The 18,244-nt window shown below is 33.6% G+C and overlaps 1 protein-coding gene across 8 annotated transcripts in view; it reads left to right on the top strand.

Annotated features, from left to right (window-relative positions):
• The window catches only part of CCDC192 (coiled-coil domain containing 192), a 323,587-nt gene that overhangs the window by 269,193 nt on the left and 36,150 nt on the right, over positions 1 to 18,244 (top strand). Inside the window, exon 7 of one of the 8 annotated variants that reach the window (XR_012484650.1) lies at positions 5,238 to 5,418. The exons of the other annotated variants lie outside the window; for them this stretch is intronic. The gene's annotated coding sequence lies outside the window, so the exon portion shown is untranslated. The remainder of the gene's footprint in view (positions 1 to 5,237; positions 5,419 to 18,244) is intronic. 8 annotated transcript variants of the gene reach the window in all.

Below are 18,244 nucleotides of genomic sequence, written 5' to 3'. Positions count from 1 at the left end.
AAAGAATAGATATCAGGCTATTAATTTGATGTAATTTTATACTTTAAACTAGGTATTTTCTGAAGTCACCTTAGTCTATTCTGAGGAAGATGCTCACTTGGTTAAGATGTGGGTGCTGGGAGGAAAAATGAGGTCTCCATTGTTGTGCATGGCAATTGCATAGTTTAGAGATTTCAATGCTTTGAAAAAATAAGGAGGTCCTCATATATCATATCAGGGGCTGATGTACTAGTTTCAAATAAATTATATTTTAAATGTAAAATAGAAAAAATATTGTGTTAAGATATTTTATTAAAGATATTAAAAATAGAATGGTCTATCTTTACTTCTTCCCCTTTCAAATGAAAATTTTAATAGTATTGAAAAAATTTTCCTTATTTAATTAGGCCTCCTAGCAATTTGTGTGATTTTTGTCTTAGATCATGGGCCAATCTGTTTGTTCCCAATCTTTTCAATAGAACTAGATAATTTTTAAATTGTTGCACATGGTTTCCTCATAGCAGTTCACCATTTGACTAACACTTAAGGAAATTGGGCCTTAGACTTCTGTTCGGTTTTATTTTATTCCCTGAAACTATCTGAAAAAAGCCAAATGGGTCACGTTAGAAGATAATGAAATGAGTGAGATCCAAGCCAAGAGAGATTTTAATTATCAAAAAGTGACATGATACCTATGTATAAATTAATCCCAATTGAATTTCTCAAGTAGTAATGCCACATGGGAAAAGAAAAAAAAATCCATCCAGATCAATTCACAATAAGATAGTTTTGAAATTTTTAGACTATCAAGTGGTTAGTGCTGAAAGAAGGAACAATTCATATTATTAATACATATATAACTAATTTTTTCTTATTACAAGTGTTAGGGCCTTGGAAGATTTCTTAGCTTTCATGGAAAAGCATTAAATGTTCATGCAAAACCACATCGTTTTAGAGAATAGAGGATATGAGTAAACACTTTTTTTTTTCTTTGATGGCTATGGGCTCTTTCATTTTTTATTTATTCTTCCACTTCCAAATCCATTGCTTTCAAATCCATTATGATGGCTATCCTACTAACACCTTTCTCCCCCGCCCCCAATAAGTAATTTTATTTCTTGTGGCAGTTAGATGGTATAGTGGATAGAATGTTGGGTCTTCAATTAGGAAGACACTAGCTATGTGAGCCTGGGCAAGTCACTTAATCCTGTTTACCTCAGTTTTCTTATCTGTAAAATGAGCTGGAGAAGGATATGGTAAATCATTGTAGTATCTTCTCAGTGTTTTCTTTCTCAGTTTTTCTTTTTCTTCCTTCTTGATCTGATTTTTCTTGTGCAACAAGATAAGTATAAATATTTTGGATTTAATATGTATTTCAACATATTTAACATGTATTGGACTACCTGCCAGCTAGGAGAGGGGGTTAGGGGAAGAAGGGGAAAATTTGGAACAAAAAGTTTTGCAAGGATTAATGTTGGAAAAATTACCCATGCACATGCTTGGAAAGAAAGAAAGAAAGAAAGAAAGAAGAAAGAAAGAAAGAAAAAGAAGAAAGAAAGAAAGAAAGAAAGAAAGAAAGAAAGAAAGAAAGAAAGAAAGAAAGAAAAGAAAGAAAGAAAGAAGAAAGAAAGAAAGAAAGAAAGAAAGAAAGAAAGAAAGAAAGAAAGAAAGAAAGAAGAGAGAGAGAGAGAGATGAGAGAGAGAGAAAGAAGAAAGAAAGAAAGAAAGAAAGAAAGAAAGAAAGAATGAAAGAGAGAAAGAGAGGAAAGAGAGAAAGAGAAAGAGAGAAAGAGAGAAGAGAGAAAGAGAAAGAGAGAAAGAGGAGAAAGAGACGAGAGAAAGAGAGAAAGAGAGAAAGAGAGAGAGAGAGAGAAGAAAGAAGAGAGAGAGAAGAAAGAAAGAAGAAAGAAAGAAAGAAGAAAGAAAGAAAGAAAGAAAGAAGAAAAGAAAGAAAGAAAGAAAGAAAGAAAGAAAGAAAGAAAAGAAAGAAAGAAAGAAAGAAAGAGAGAGGATGAGAGGGAGAGAGGGAGGAGGAAGGAAGGAGAAGGAAGGAAGAGAAGGAAGGAAGGAAGGAAGGAGGAAGGAAGGAAGGAGGAAGGAAGGAAGAGAAAGGAAGAAAGAAAAAGAAAGAAAGAAAGAGAAAGAAAGAAAAAGAAAAAGATATATAGGCAGTCATGCATTGGTAAATGTCTTAATGATCAGCTACCCCTCCAGCAAAAAAAAAAAAAAAAAAAAAAAAAATTAAACAAACAAACAAAAAGGATGAATGACACACTTTTAAGGTAAATTATTTACACTTTTCATTACTTTCTCAAGTTTAGATAACCAAACAAACAATGGAAAAGCCAGAAGCTGTGTCTGCTGATTTCTGATGAGTACATGCTCACACTGGAAATTGAATAATTGTTTCTTGATAGCTGTTTGGAACTGGCTCAAAAGCACCCCTGGACAAAGAGAAATAGGAAAATCAAATTTAGTAAGAAATAAGGGGCACTTTACTGGCTCAATAAAATTCTTTACCCAGATAAATTATGAAATTTGTCATGGAAGAGCAAATGTAACTATTTCATCCTTTTTTTACAAAGTATCTCTATAATAGAAAGATAATTTATAGATAAGAGTAATTGAAGCACAAATGTAATAAGAGACACTGATGACTTGGTGCACCAAAATATTAGACCTAGTTGGGGGGGAGAATATGAAGACTAGGTGGTTATTATACAAAAGTATTTGAGTCCATAGAAGATCTAGAATGTGGAAGGACTGGAAGTGAATATTTGCCCAGCTTTTAACATCTTCCAAATCTTGGTCCTCACATGTAACTTTATTCCTGTTTGACAATCATTTAACATTTAAGTGCCTATTATGTATAGAACACTATGCTAAGCAGACACTAAGTGAGATACATTATAAAATTTACATTCTAATAGGACATATGGACAAAATGACTATGATAATAAGAATCTCTGATTTCTTTGATGGCTGTGGGTACACCTTCGCTTCACACACACACTTCAATCTTTCAGAGACAGTTTTTATATGCTTCTGTAACAACAAAAGGAACAACAAAAAAAATCACTAACTGGTGGCCATTGTTCTGTGATTTATGCTCCAAATATAGCTAGGTCAAAGCATTTAAGTGTTATGGGAACTGCTTCTCCACTGTATTTCTCCTCCCTGTTGTGGGTAAACTTTGAGAAGATTGTCTACAAAGGTACCTTCACTTCCTTTTCTCTCATTTTTAAAATTTTACAGTCTGGCTTCTAATCTCACCAATCTCTTTGGCTACTCTCTCCTAACAATCTGATTGCCAAATCTAATGAACTTTTTTCATATCTCATCCTTCTGGACAGCTCTACAATCTTTTATACTGTCTTTATACTCTTATTTTTCTCTAGGTTTTCATGACTGCGCTCTCATGGTTCTCGTCTCTAGATCTCCATCCATTTTCATGTTTTTAAAAGTTTCTTATCTCTGTGCTTTTAAAAAAAAAATTATAGCTTTTTATTTACCGGATATATTCATGGGTAATTTCTCAACATTGACAATTGCAAAATCTTTTGTTCCAACCTTTCCCCTCCTTCCCCTGCCCCTTCCCCCAGATGGCAGATTAGCCAATACATGTTAAATATGTTAAAGTATAAGTTAAATACAATATATGTACACATGTCCAAGCAATTATTTTGCTGTACAAAAAGAAATAGTGTACAATTAGCCTTTGAAGGAGATCAAAAATGCAGGTGGACAAAAATAGAGGGATTGGAAATTCTATGTAGTGGTTCATAGTCATCTCCCAGAATTCTTTCGCTGGGTGTAGCTGGGTTCAGTTCATTACTGCTCTACTGGAACTGATTTGGTTCATCTCATTATTGAAGAGGGTCACATCCATCAGAACTGATCATCATATAGTATTGTTGTTGAAGTATATAATGATCTCTTGCTCCTGCTCATTTCACTCAGCATCAGTTCATGTAAGTCTCTCCATCTATTTTCTTTGCCAAATCTTCAGCCAAGTCACTTCTTAAGTACATAATCATTTCAATTGTTAACAACTTTTTCCTTTTGAGAATAAATAACACATAAGAAAATGATAAATCTTATCCAAAGAACACACTATTGAAAATTAGGTTAGATTAAACAAAAATCAACGATACCATGGAATTTGTTGTTATTTGGTTGTTCAGTCATGTTTGACTCTTCATGATATGATGGAGCATAGCATGCCAGGCCCTTCTATCCTCTCCTATCTCTTAAAGTTTATCTATGCTTATGTTCATTGTTTTTATGACTATCTATCCATCTCATCTTCTACTGTTCCCTTTTCCTTTTAATTTCCATTTTTCTCAACATTAGTATTTTCCAGTGAGTCCCATTTTGTGGTAAAGGTATTTTAAGTTTCAGTTTCAGTATTTGACTTTCCAGTGAATACTCTGAATTATTTTCTTTTAAATACTGGCTAATATGGTCTTCTTGGGACTCCCAAAAGTCTTCTCCAACAACACAATGGATTCTGTGGCTCTCAACTTTCCTTATAGTTCACCTCTCACAGTTATACATTACTCCTTGAAAAACTATAGTTTTGAGTATATGGAATTTGTTGGCAGGAGAGGAAGAAGTATTAGAACTGATAAAATCAAAAGACTGAAAAAATAGAAGAAAATGTTAAGTATTTGCTATAAAAATAACTGACCTGGAAAAACAGGTCAAGAGGAAATCATTTAAAAATCCTTAGACTCCCTAAAAACTATAATTTTAATAGTTTGGATATTATATTTAAAGAAACTATACATGAAAACTATTTAGATTTATTTGTTCCAGAGTTCTAAGTGAAGTTAGAAAGAATACACTGATTGCTTTTAAAATGAATTCCAAAATGTAAAACCCCATGTATGTCATAAGCAAAATCTAGAGCTACCATGTCAAAGGAAAAAAATTTCCAGAGTAAAGGATTTCAAGTACCAAAGAATCACATTTGGGATCACAGAAGACCTGGAAATTTATATGATACAAAGCAGAAGAGATCAAGAAATGCAATATTTAAAAAATCAAAGATTTGAACTTACCAATAAGAATAACTTACTCTGCAAAGCTATAGGGGGGAAAATATGAATCCTTAAATACAGGACTTTTAAGAACTTCTGATGGAAAGGACAGATCTAAATAGCATCTTTGAAAAGCAAACAAAAGTCAAGAGAAACTTAGAAAAGTAAATATTTTTAAACAAACTTTATTGATATCTTTTGTTTTTATATCACCAGAATTTCTCCCAGTATTTTCCTGTGCTTTTTCAAAGGAGCCACCCTATATAAAAATAATATTTTTAGAGGGAAAAAAAAAGAGAAAAGAGAAGAAAAATCAGCAAATCAAATCAACACATCATTAAAGGCTGGGAATATGTTCATTTTTCACAACTATGTACCTCTACAAAAGACTGAGATGGTAATGTCTTCTCATATATATTTTTTGTGATCATGTTTGCTCTTTATAATTTTGCAACATTCTTTTAAAAAATTGTTGTTGTTCATTCCATTTACATTGTTGTGGTGATTTTTATTTGCATTTGCTTCATTCTGCATCAGTTTAGATATTTCCACTCTTCTCAGTATTCATAATATTTATTTCTTACTGAATAATATTATTTTATTACATTTGTGTACCACAATTTGTTTAGCTATTTCTCAATCAATGAGCTTCTATTTTGTTTCGAGATCTTTATTAGAACAAAAACACAGTATTCTATTCATTGCATCACCTAACTACTCCCTCACCTTTTTTAAATGAGGAGAGTATTATTTATTTGCACCATGCAAAATTAGATTGTTAATTTTGTAGCAAGAGCTTTCATGTGACAAAACTCTGGCCACTTATGTGATCTGGGATTGTATGTAGCTGAAAGGAAGGCAGAATAGCTTTCTCTAATCTTTTTTTATCCCATTCCTCCCAACCTTCTCTACAGGAGATTTTCATTCTGTTTAGGAGAGGAAGCAAGGAATTGGAGCCAGAGAGCATTCTACTTTCCTCCAAGAAAAGGGGCACTGGGCTATAATTATATTTATTTCATCCTTTAAATATTGTTAGTCTAGGGTGTATGATCAGGTTCAGGCTAATATCTAATCATGTTATATTATTTGGGGGAAGGAAGACTCCAAGCTTTATATCTAAGGCTTGACTCCTTTCCAACCAAATACAGTTCCATAATAAACACACATATAGCAATTAACTAAGAAACTTATTTATCCAAGTCAAAAGAAAGCAGAAATCAAAGATAGTATGCATAGGAGAACATATATCAAACAATATAAAGTGGAAGAGCTTCCAATTGGGAGGGAAATAACTCAGCTTATCCATTAGTGGTCCAGATTTTATCCAAGGAAAAACTCCCTGAAGTCTCTGATGTAACAATGGGTGTAGGGAAATGATGGAGACAACCAGCTCTTCTCATGTTTTCTTAGTCTTTTCCTTCAGCAATCTGGAGTGTAGTTTTCCCATATCCATCTTCTCATTCAAAGCTAGAAGGCAGAAGTGCTGAAAGCAAAAGCAGAACTTGAACCAACTAGAAGGTCCAAAGAAAAAACCAAAGAAAGCTGGAGCTCTGCCATTCTCCCCAACTCCTTCCTAACACCTTATTGAGGACATAAGTAAGGACAGTCATCTCCATCAATAAGTTTTAGAATTAGGCTTACATTTTAAAGGGTGCATGATAACACTGTCTATTTCATTTCATATGAATGATCTTTTTTTTTTTTTAAACAACTTTGATCAACTCATGATCTTACTCACCAAAAGAGCTTTTCCAAACCTTTTAATCCCTCATCATGGCTCCCTCTTCTCTCACGTTAATTGAAAGCCTTGCCTTGTATTTCACTGAAAAAAAATTGAGAACATTTGATGAGAACTTTTTCCTTCCTCTTTATCTCACCTCCCTCAGATGCCTTCCACCATTATTTTTCCTTTATCGTTGTTTCACATGAAGAGGTGGCCCCTTCTCCTTGTCAAGGCAAACCCTCTACATGTAAAATGATTGCATTTCACTCAGTGTTACCCCACATATCGAAGCCTATATCATCCCTACTCTGACTAGTCTTCAGCTTCTTCTCTACTGCCCACAAATAGACCCATGTTTCCTTGATCCTCAAAGGACCTTCACTCATTCTATTCCTCTTTTGTTTTTTATGACTAAAATTCCTTGATAAGGCACTTTTACCTCCACTTTTGTCCTCTCCCTCTCTTCTTTACTTTCTGGTGTCTTGTTCTCAAGGTCATCATCATTATTATATTGTCTTCTCCAGAGTTACCAATGATTTCTTAACTGTTAAATCTACTGGCCTTTTTTTCAATACTCTCTACGTTTATTATTGCCAATCATCTTTTCATAGCACTGAACTTCCCTAATTTTCTTCCAATGTACCTAACTGCTACTTTTCAATCTCCTTTGCTAGATCTTCATCCAGGTAATAACCACAAACTGTAGGGGTCCCAAACCCTATTAATTTCTTCCTTTATACTATTTCATTTGGTGAAATCATCACATCAGCTCCTATGCACTTAATTATTATTTGTTTACAGATAATTCTCAGATTTATTTGTTCATTCTTATCCCCTCTACTGAATTCTAATCTTGTTTCTTCAACTGCCAATCATTGAAAATCTCAAATAGAATATCTTATGAACATCCTAAACTCAGTATGTCCAAAATTAAATTAATTATCTTTCCCTATACACCTTTTTATCTTACCTCCCCTATTATTGTCAAGGGTACCATTATCCTCCCAGTCACTTAGACATACAATCTCGGTGTCAACCTTAACTATTCCCTTTCACCCAGCTGTCAGTTGCGAAATTCTCCAAACTTTGCATTTGAAATTTTTTTTTTGTAACATATCTTCTCTCCTTTGAACCTGCCCACCTTGAAATAAACCTTAATCACCTCTTGCCTGGCCTATTAAAATAGCCATCTGGTTGTGTTCCCAGCCTTAAGTCTCTACCTACTTCAGTCTATCATTCATTTAGCAGTCAGTATTCTTCATATATATATATTTGCATATATTTTGAAAATAAAAAACTATTATTATCAGTATTCTTCCTAAATCACAAGTCTGTCTAAGTCTGCCCCTCCTCTATTCAATAAATTCCTATGGTTCTTGATTACTTCTGATATAAAATATAAATTATTTTGACTGACTTTTAAGACCTTCATAACCTCACTCTCAACATTCCATTTCTTACACCTGACTCCTCTACACATGTTTTATCATCTAGCAGTACTGATTTCCTTACTGTACCTTCATCTCCTGATTCTATCCATGTTCACTGGCTGTTTCTCATTCCTGAAATTCTTTCTCTCTTTGTCTCTACCTCTTAGCTCTTTTAAATCCTTCAAGCCCAACTGAAATACCCACTTTCTATAAGAAGTTTTTTCTAGTTTTCTTAATGGTATTGTTTTCCTTCTACTGATTGTGTTCAATTTATCTTGTTTATACATAGTTATTTGCATGAGACTATTAGACTGTGAGCTTATTGAGAATAGGAATTGTCTTTTGCTTTCTTTATATCTCTAGAGCTTATGTACATAACAGGTGTTTAATAAGTATGTATTGTCTTGTTAATACTAGCTCAGCTGAGAAGTATTATGGAATACTGAAAGAGACGCTTCCACATGTACTGTCATTGTCAACACTATTTGAATAATAAGATAACAACAACATGTAATATCAGACCACTTGATGAAAAGTATTAGAATGATTGACACCAATGAGATTCATGCCAGCCAAAATGGAAGAGATGCTTTGTCTAGACATAGTGATTTTAGACCAAAAAAATTATAATAGCCACAATCATAATCATTAACGTTCCATTTGAAAATTGATATGCTTCCTTTGAGACTGCCAGAGATAGAAATTCTGAATATCAACCATTGGTCCAGCATCATGCTTGAGAATATTTCAGTGTATATTGTGATTGTATAGATTGTGATTAGAGAGGGGAAGCCAGTAATAATGAACCCATAATGTGAAAGTTGTTACCTAATACACAAACTGATGATATATGATACGAGTAAGATGGAACAGAGATATTTATGTAGTATATTAGCAATGTCAAGCAGTTAATTAAATGAGAGTATTAAATGATGTGAAATATAAGGAGAGTATGGTTTATATTTTATTTGTGAAGTTATATATATTTTGTATTACCATATAATATACTATAAATTAATTTATATGTAATTATAATTTATTATAATAATTGTATATATTTATAATTTTATATGTAATTTAAATTTATTGTATCATTGTTATATATTAAAATAATTTTATATATTTAATATTTATTGTAATAATTTTATATAAATCATAACTATTTTAATCATATATAATTATATATAAATAATCTTACACTATATTTATATTATTCTAATTCATAGGGATATATTATAATTAGTCACATATTTTGATTGTATTTATAAATTCTCATAACTCACTTATGTCAATAATTAACAGGTATTCTGCTATACAAATTTAAAACACTCATTGACATTTTATGACTTTTTATAGCTACATTAAGAAACAGGCTCTAGGCCTACCTTCTTCACTCTCTTATTGTCATATTGGGCAAATGAGAATCTTTCTGAGCCCCCCCAAAGAATATTGAAAATAAATTATTAATATATTTTACCTCTTGAAAAATTCACAATTTTAGTGATCCCTTTTATCTCTAAAATTCTGTGAAATATTAATAAAAACCATGGTCTTTCTTCTAATGGTAGCTTAACTCAATTGATTGAAGGACCTTATTTACAACTATTTTTCATCAAGCTCAAAATAAGCTCTAGAATTCTAATTTCTGAGTTCATCATTCAGTTGAAATCTCTCTCAGTGATTTCTCTCTCTCTCTTTAAAGAAGTGCTACTGATGACAGACATCTTGTTGCAAAAATTGATGTTCTTTTTCCATCCTTCATTTTTTTCATTTATCTGATGTTTTTGACACTGGCCACCTTTTCTGGGCATTTGTGACACTACCACTCTATCTTAGTTCTTCTACAAATCTAACTGCTTCTTCTCAGTTTTCTTTGCTAGAGAATGTCATACCACCTTATCATACCTTATCATACCACCTAACCTTGGATGTTCCCCTAGTTTCTGACTTAGGCCCTCTATTTTCTTCCTACATTTTCTTTTTTGGTGACTTCATCGTCTTCAGAACTTAAATTATTATCTATATAATGACTCCCAAATATATAAGTTGAGCCCCAGTTTCTCCTGACTTTCCATCACACATTACCAATTTTTTATTGGATATTTCACACTTGATGTTCCAGAAACATCTTAAATTCAATATGTTCAAAACAGAATTCATTGTCTTTCCTCCCAACCAACTCCTTATTCAAACTTTCCAATTTCTGATGAAGATACATCATTTTTCCAGTCTCTCAGGTTCATAATTTCAATGTTATCAATTTTTCACTCTCCATCATTTGTGGGAACAAGTCCAATGAGTTATCAAATCTTACCATTTCTACATCTCTCACATCAAAGCTATTTTGTCTACTTGCACAATTACCACCTTAATTCAGACTCTCATTTCTTCAAACATAGATAATTGTAATGACCTGAATTGGTCTGTCTTCTAGTTTTTTCTAATTAATCTTCTATATTATTGCCAAAATGACTTTCTATAAAATACCACTCATTGTCAATTCCAGTGATTCCCTATGGCTTCTAGAATCAACTAGAATTAATTGCAAAGATTGAGTATATGAAATGTACTGATTTTCTAAAGAATTATTGCATAAGAAATACCATTTATGGCCTTTTAAAAGATTTGAACTTGGAGGACTGAGAGACTAATTATCTATATCTGGTATACAAGAAAGTAGGCTTGAAATTTCCCAAGAAAGTTGGTATTTATAAGACTGTGTATAGTATACTCTAGCATATCCATTTCCACTTTATGAATGAAATACAATCACTAACTGGAATCATTTCCACTCTGCTCATGTGAATCTGTTTAAGGTACTAGCAGAATACTTCAAACAATAATCTGGGACATGATAGCTTCACACTTTGACTATCTATGCAACTTTTGCAGAAATCTGTAAGAGAAACCTCTCTGACTAATGACAGTGAATATCACAAATGAAAAGATTCTTGGACCTCCAAAGGAGATTCTCTGAAACTTTACTTTAGTAATGTTGTTGGTTGAGGTTGAAGTTCAATAAGAGATCAGGGGTGTTCTCATGAATGTCTCTTAGAAGCCACCTTTCTACCATGTGTATTCCTGAACATTCTGGTAATGATCTAGAAAAATCCATCATTTGGGATGGATGATCTGAGGAACAATCTTACCTGTTACATCATCATGAAGTCCAGAAGTCTTATTATTATCTACTGTGATAATGGAAATATATAAATGTGTATACAGATTACTGAATTACTGAGTAACAGAACCAAAGTACCCTAGAGCACTACCATGTCAAGAACTCAAGATGCTCTGCATTGTCTTTTGGTCTTTTAAATAGTAGTTACTATGAGAGTGCCAACGCAGAAGAAAAGGAAGACTATTTTCATCTGTTCATTTGGATTTTTACCTCTTTGAGCATATGCCCCCAAAGCATATTGGTACTTTTATAAGAAGTGATAAAGAGGTTGAAGTTAGTAGTATTTGCATACTTTGATTACTTCACTAGCTTTAGAAAGACTTTGGAAAAGCATCAGGAGAGACTGAACAAATGGTAGATTCGCTAGACGAAAATGTTCTTAAGCTTTTATGATCAAATGTTAATTTTTCAGACTCTATTAAATTTGGGGGTTATGTAATAGCTAAACAAGGTATGAATATTGACATCAGAGAGTGCTTCTACCTTGTCCACAGCCACAGAAAATCTGGGAGATCTAAAGACTTTTCTAAGATTTAGTAATTATCATTGTAAATTTTAAGACTTCCCTGGCCCTGAATGGCTATGTATGATACTAACATGAGTGAGATGTGTTAACAGTGCGAAAAGAAAAGTATTGCCAACTGCTGTTGCATATTTAGAGAATATAATTCCTAGAAAATCTTTGGTATTTGTCTGCATTTACTTTCTGAGTTTTGAAGGAAAGACATACTTTATTTCAGACTATTTTACAAGGTAAGTATAGGTATATCTAACTGGGAAGCAGAAAATTTCTACAGTTGTACCAATATATGCACCCTAAAGCCCTCTGGAAATCTATGATTTCATGGGTTTCTTCTCCATTGGCAATAGATCAGAACCTCTCTATATCTTATAAATTATTTCATGTGTTACTATGGCCCCCCAAAATATTGGTGGCCAGTCTTCTAGCACTCAAGAAATCAATCCAAGAAAAATATAGCAGTTCAGAATCAGTGATTGTTCAGAGCTGTACAAACATGTTTTACTTTTAAAGCTCAACTCAAGTTATCAGTGAAGCCTCCCTTTATTTCTCTTTGTCTCTGTCTTTTTCTTTCTCCAGTTCAAAGACTAAAAATAATTTCTTCTAGATTCTTATTATATATCTGTCATGTGACATTCTACCTTGTATTTCTGTACATGTTTCAGCTCTTTTATTGGGATCTAAGTTTTCTCATGGAAGAATCATAACCTAGCAATTTTTATACCCCCACGGTACATAGTAAAGTGGGGCCAGTGGTAGTACATAGTAGGTGCTCAACAAATACTTGCTCATTTCTCTCTCTTTCCTTAATTATACCTTCCTTTAGAGCTAGAACTTCATCTTATATATTTCATTTCTTTATTTTTTGCAAAGCTCTTACTTAGTACCATGTTGAGTATTTATTTAATTGATAGTAGTTTGTTAATGTGGATTAGATATGTTTTTCCCTGTACTTCCCCACAGTCTTTCCCACCATTTCACTGCCGTGGTAAACATGTCCAATGTTTCTTTTTCCAGGCAGTAGACAGAAGAAATGTGGTGTATCCCAGTAGTTAGCAGTCCTTTGCTAGCTGTCCAAATCACAATGTTTCACATGACCCTTCAGATAGGTTAACTGGAGTGTTCTGCCAAATTATAGCCCATGGGAAATATGCATTTTCACTTGTAAAAAGTGGCAGCCTGTGAGAGGGAAGCTTACATCCTTTCTTTGAGCCTAATATAGCTATAGTAGTAAGTCAGGCCAAATGTGAATTTCCTTTAGTTCCTTTAAATTGGAATATGGGTGCATTGTGCAATATTTGTTAGACTAAATAAACATACTTCAAATGATTTGTGCTAGCCCCATTGAGATGTTTACTTTTCTGTGAAATATGACTGAACTCTGAAGTAGCACAAAGCACATATACCAATATGAATGAGATAATACCTTTCATAGAACTCCAGAAACTTCATAGCTGAGTAGTCCAATTATCTGACTCAACTTATTGATCTCTTTCATTTTATTTCATCATTCTTCTAGAGTGTAACTAAATGAGAAAAATAAAAAAAAAATCCCTAATTCAGAATATTTTGAGGAGGGAGATAAACCACCTACTGCCATTAGTGTGAGGGAAATCAGGTGTCTATTTTTATACTTTGTAAGTTCTGCTTCTGAATAATTAATCAAGACACCTATAGTATGATACCTGTGTAATCCATAGGTGGCCAGAAATGAAGTACACTTTAGAGATGTTCCTCACAACACTTTAGATGAAAGACTAAAATGAATAAAGATAATTATGCATATTGATGGAAATAGAAGCAAAAATAGGTCCAGTCCCAGAACCACATAATTAATTTATTTCTTGAGCAGAGCAAATAGACTTTAATAATATACAAAAACTTTGAATCAGCTGTGTACTTTAAGAGACTTTTCCAGGGAACTAAACATTTTCCACATCATACCTACAAGTGTTAGCACTGAGAAACCAATGCTGAGTAAATAAATAGGACCAAGCAGAGGAGTTTCTTCATCATAACAAACTTCTAAGTCATTTAGTGACAGAGCTAAAACACGATACAAGGCAACCCAAAGGAAACTTAGGTTATATGGACTCTATAGGCATGGGTGGGCTTGGGGGAGAGGTTGACTATCATCTTCCTCTTGGTCTTAGGGGAAAGCATGTCAAATTACTAGAGAATTAACCAACTATCCCACCCAATTCCCAAGGGTCCTACACAGTACTCCAGATTTATGATTCTACCCTGAATCTGTAACAAGATTGTTTGTTGGACTTTGTTTGACCTGAGTATTTTCCTTCTGTACTAAGAACTACTGTTCAAAGTTGGAAGGAACAAAGAATGTTTTTTCATTCTACTATTTCTTAGCTAATATTATGGGGCTTGGAAATTATGCTAAGAGATTTAGAAGTTTTTATTGATGAATCCCAAGGAGTCAGAAACTTCTGCTTATATACCCTTGAAATGCATTACCTAATATCTAAAATCTGACTCCTAAGTATATTAGTCATGAGTTAATGGAATCCCCATTATTTTATCTGAAACTGACCCTTTTGAATGATTCAACAATGTTGTTCAGGACTAAGCTTATTAGATTAAGCTACATAAAAACAGAGATTGTTTCTTATTTAAGCTTTGTGTTTCTTCCAGAGCCTTTACACAGTCTTCTTTACACAGTGGGACCTTAACAAATATTTGTTGATTTGCTGAATTGAAGTATCTTCCTCTTCCTGTTTGGAGTTTTAAAGGAGTAGAATCTTGCTCTATGCTTTCATTTTTCTGCTCAGCCCTGATTTTGCTTGGCTTGTTTCCACCAGGAACTGCTGCTCTTCCTTCCCATGCTGCTTCAGGTTCTCCTGGAGACTGCTGTGTAGATCTCAAAAGTAAGATTAATAGTAAGAACCTAATAGATCATAGGTAGGTATTGTAATTATATTATTCATTTTGACTGCACTGAATGGGTTTGTCAATAAAGGATTACCTTTCCAGTATTCTAATCTCTCTTTCTTTGAGCTGTAGGTCTCACAGAATTTGTGCAATCTCTGTGTATTCAATTAGTGTAATTAATACTACTTTTATCTCAGAATATCTACTTGTATTTGAGTGTTTGGCTTTGGACTCTTGAATTTTAATGTTTTTGCATCACAAATCCTGTTAACTTGGAGGGTGGGGTGAGAGGGAATGGGAGTCCACTCATTCACCCTCAGCATAGCCCTAACTAGTGTTATTTGACCTTAATGGCATTAATTCATCATCATTCTTCACTATAGGTCAGGAAACCCCACTAACATGTAGTGTAGACACTCCCATGAACTTAGTACAGCCTGGTTCTGGTACCCACTATGATTCCTTGTTTTTTTCTACTCAACTAAAGGTGTAATGTATTACTTTTTATCTCTTAAGTCACATGTTAAACTTCCTGAAAACACGGAATAGGACAAACAGAAAAACACTTTGTGAAGGTGAAAATTTTCAGATAATTTAAGACAACCTTTATAGTAAGGTCACTAAAAGTCTTTTAGTGTTTTTATAGATATATGCAAACAATCTATTCATAAGGGATATGCCCTCGAGAAGTGCCTATAGATAGCAGCTTTGTTGTTTTTCATTATTTTTGAAGAGGACCAATGACTTCATGATATATGATGGCTGATGACTTATGTGTGAATTGGATTTAAATAAGAGTTGCACCTAGTTCACAAGAGAATATTTGTTTAAATTTGATTGAAAAATTATTTATTGAACACTTAATATTTGTCAGAGGCTATAGTGAATGAATACTAAGAATTTTTAAAAAAACAACAGAAAAAAACAGTATTTAGCCTCATGGGGCTTAAGTTCTACTGTGGAAAACAACTAAAATAATAGATTTAGAAGTAAAAAAGATCTTAGAGGTTATTTTTACAAGTAAGGCATAATATAGATGATATATGCATACATACATGACCTATTTAAATGTGTTTACATGTAGGAGGAGGAGGGGGAAGGCAACATATTTAGGGAATAAAATAAACATTTACAGGTAGAGGGGGATTCCTTTTAAGAAGTGGCATCTGTTAGGATTTCTTGAGATGGAACTGAGAAGGGAAAGCATTCCAAGCATGGGGGGCTAAAAAGGTGAAGACCATAGATTGAATGTCATATATGGGAAATAGCAAGTAGACTTGTTTAATTGGAATATAGAACATGTGAAAGGAAGTAATGTGCAATCAATTTTAAAAGGTTTGATCAGATTGTGAAAGATTTTAAATGCCATGCAAAGCAATGATGATGTATTTTTTCCTAGAAGTAATAGAGAGCCATTTAAAGCTCTTGAGCAAGGGACAGTCACAATAAGACCTGTGTCTGTAATACTTATTTGGCAATTGTGTGATAGATGGATTACAGAGACTGGAGGAAGGGAAACCAATTAGAAATTTCTTGCAGTAGGTAAGGTGAGAGTTGATAAAATCTGAACAAATGTGGTGGCTAACACATATTTTATTTTGTATCAGACCTATTCAAATAAGATCTTGAAGAGAAATCTCCCCCTAACAATGCAGACTGATATCTTCTCATTACTTATGGTTTAAGGATTGCCTAAAGCACTGAGAATTAAGTGACTTGCCCAGGATCACACAATTAGTATGTATTGGAAAATTATTTTTCTAGATGTTCCTGACTTTTGTTTAGCTCTCGGCATAGTTAGAATTCACAAACATTTGGGCAGCTAGGTGATACAGTGGATAGAGCATTAGCCCTGAAGTCAGAAGGACCTGAGTTCAAATGTGACCTCAGACATTTAGCACTTCCCAGCTGTGTGACCCTGGGCAAGTCACTTAACCCCAATTGCCTCAGCCAAAAAAAAAAAAAAAAATCACAAGCATTTCAATTTCTGACTTTAGTTTGATTTCTTAGGATCAAAGTCATTTTTACCATTCATTGCTCTACTTTTTCAGATCCCTGAAGTTGGGGTGGAAAGAATTTGTCCTTTGTTCCTCCAGATTTCTAGTCAGTGATCCTTTCCTGTAGGTTCAGTCTCTTTTCATTGATCAGTTTACTCTGTGGAGATGGATTATACTTTCCCTAGCTGTATATGGTAAACATTAAAAAAAAAAATCCAAACTCATTCAAGAAATCCCACTTTCAGCTCAGTCTTCAACTAGAAGATCAATTCCTAAGGGGGGAAAAAAAAATCAAGCCCATTTCACCAGCACCCAAGATGTAGCCGAATCTCTTTTTCTTTTCCATTCAGTCTCTTGCTCTGCCTTTTGCAGCCTCTAGCAAGGTCTCATTCAACCTTCTCATTCACAAAGCAATAGAACAATTCTCTGGGTGCCATTAATTCTTGATCTCTATATTCTCTGAAGTTCTGTCAACCAAATAGTATCCACTGATTCTCCTCTTCTGGTTCTTACTTTCTGTAAATGTTAGGTGTCTTTCTGGTGACTTGGAATGTTAGGTCTGTATAACTTGGATTTCTCAAAAAATCCAAGTAGCATAATCAATGTACTTAGAATTAGAAGGGAAACAGTTTTCTGTTTCTTGGGGAAAAGGAATCTTCGTAGAAGATTGGAAAAGTAACAAGGGGGCTAGAGAGAGAAGGACTTTAAAAGCCAAACAATATTTTATATTTAATCCTGAGGTAATAGGAATATAATGGTGTTCATATATGCACACACACACACATAATAAACAGACACAAAGATGGAGATAAAGAGAGAGAGAGAAAGAGACACTGAGAGACAAAGACAAAGAGATGGTCAGACTTAATTGATAGTTGATTGGATTGGAGTTGGGAGACTCTTAAAACAGAGTGACAACCAGAATTGCACTACAATAGGCTGGATAGGAAGTGATAAGGGTCCAAATAAGCATGAGAGTTGTGTCTAGAGAAAGAAAGGGGAGTAAATGAAGGCTTTTATGAAAGTATAATAGACAGTGCTTCACAATTCATTGCATAGAGGGATAAGAGTAAGAAATCAGGAATGATATCTATTTTTTTAATTTTTAAAACTTTTTATTCTCTGTAAATTGTTAGCACTACTGTCTATCTACCCAGGTTACTTATACCTTCGGAAGCTAATAATTAATGTGCAACAAGAAAATGGTATTTACACACATATATTGTATCTAGGTTATATTGTAACACATGTAAAATGTATGGGATTACCTGCCATCGGGGGGAGGGAGTGGAGGGAGGGAGGGGATAATTTGGAAAAATGAATTAAAAAAATAAAATAAAGAACTTCATATTGATAAAGCAAAAAAAAAACTTTTTATTCTCAAAACATATGAATGGATAATTTTTCAACATTGATCCTTGCATAACCCTTGTGTTTCAGATTTTCCCCTCCTTCCCCTCACCCCTCCCCTAGATGGCAAGCAATC

The sequence above is a fragment of the Sminthopsis crassicaudata genome, chromosome 1 (genome assembly GCF_048593235.1).
Source record: "Sminthopsis crassicaudata isolate SCR6 chromosome 1, ASM4859323v1, whole genome shotgun sequence".
Lineage (NCBI taxonomy): Eukaryota > Metazoa > Chordata > Mammalia > Dasyuromorphia > Dasyuridae > Sminthopsis > Sminthopsis crassicaudata.
This window is presented reverse-complemented; position numbering and strand designations above follow the sequence as displayed.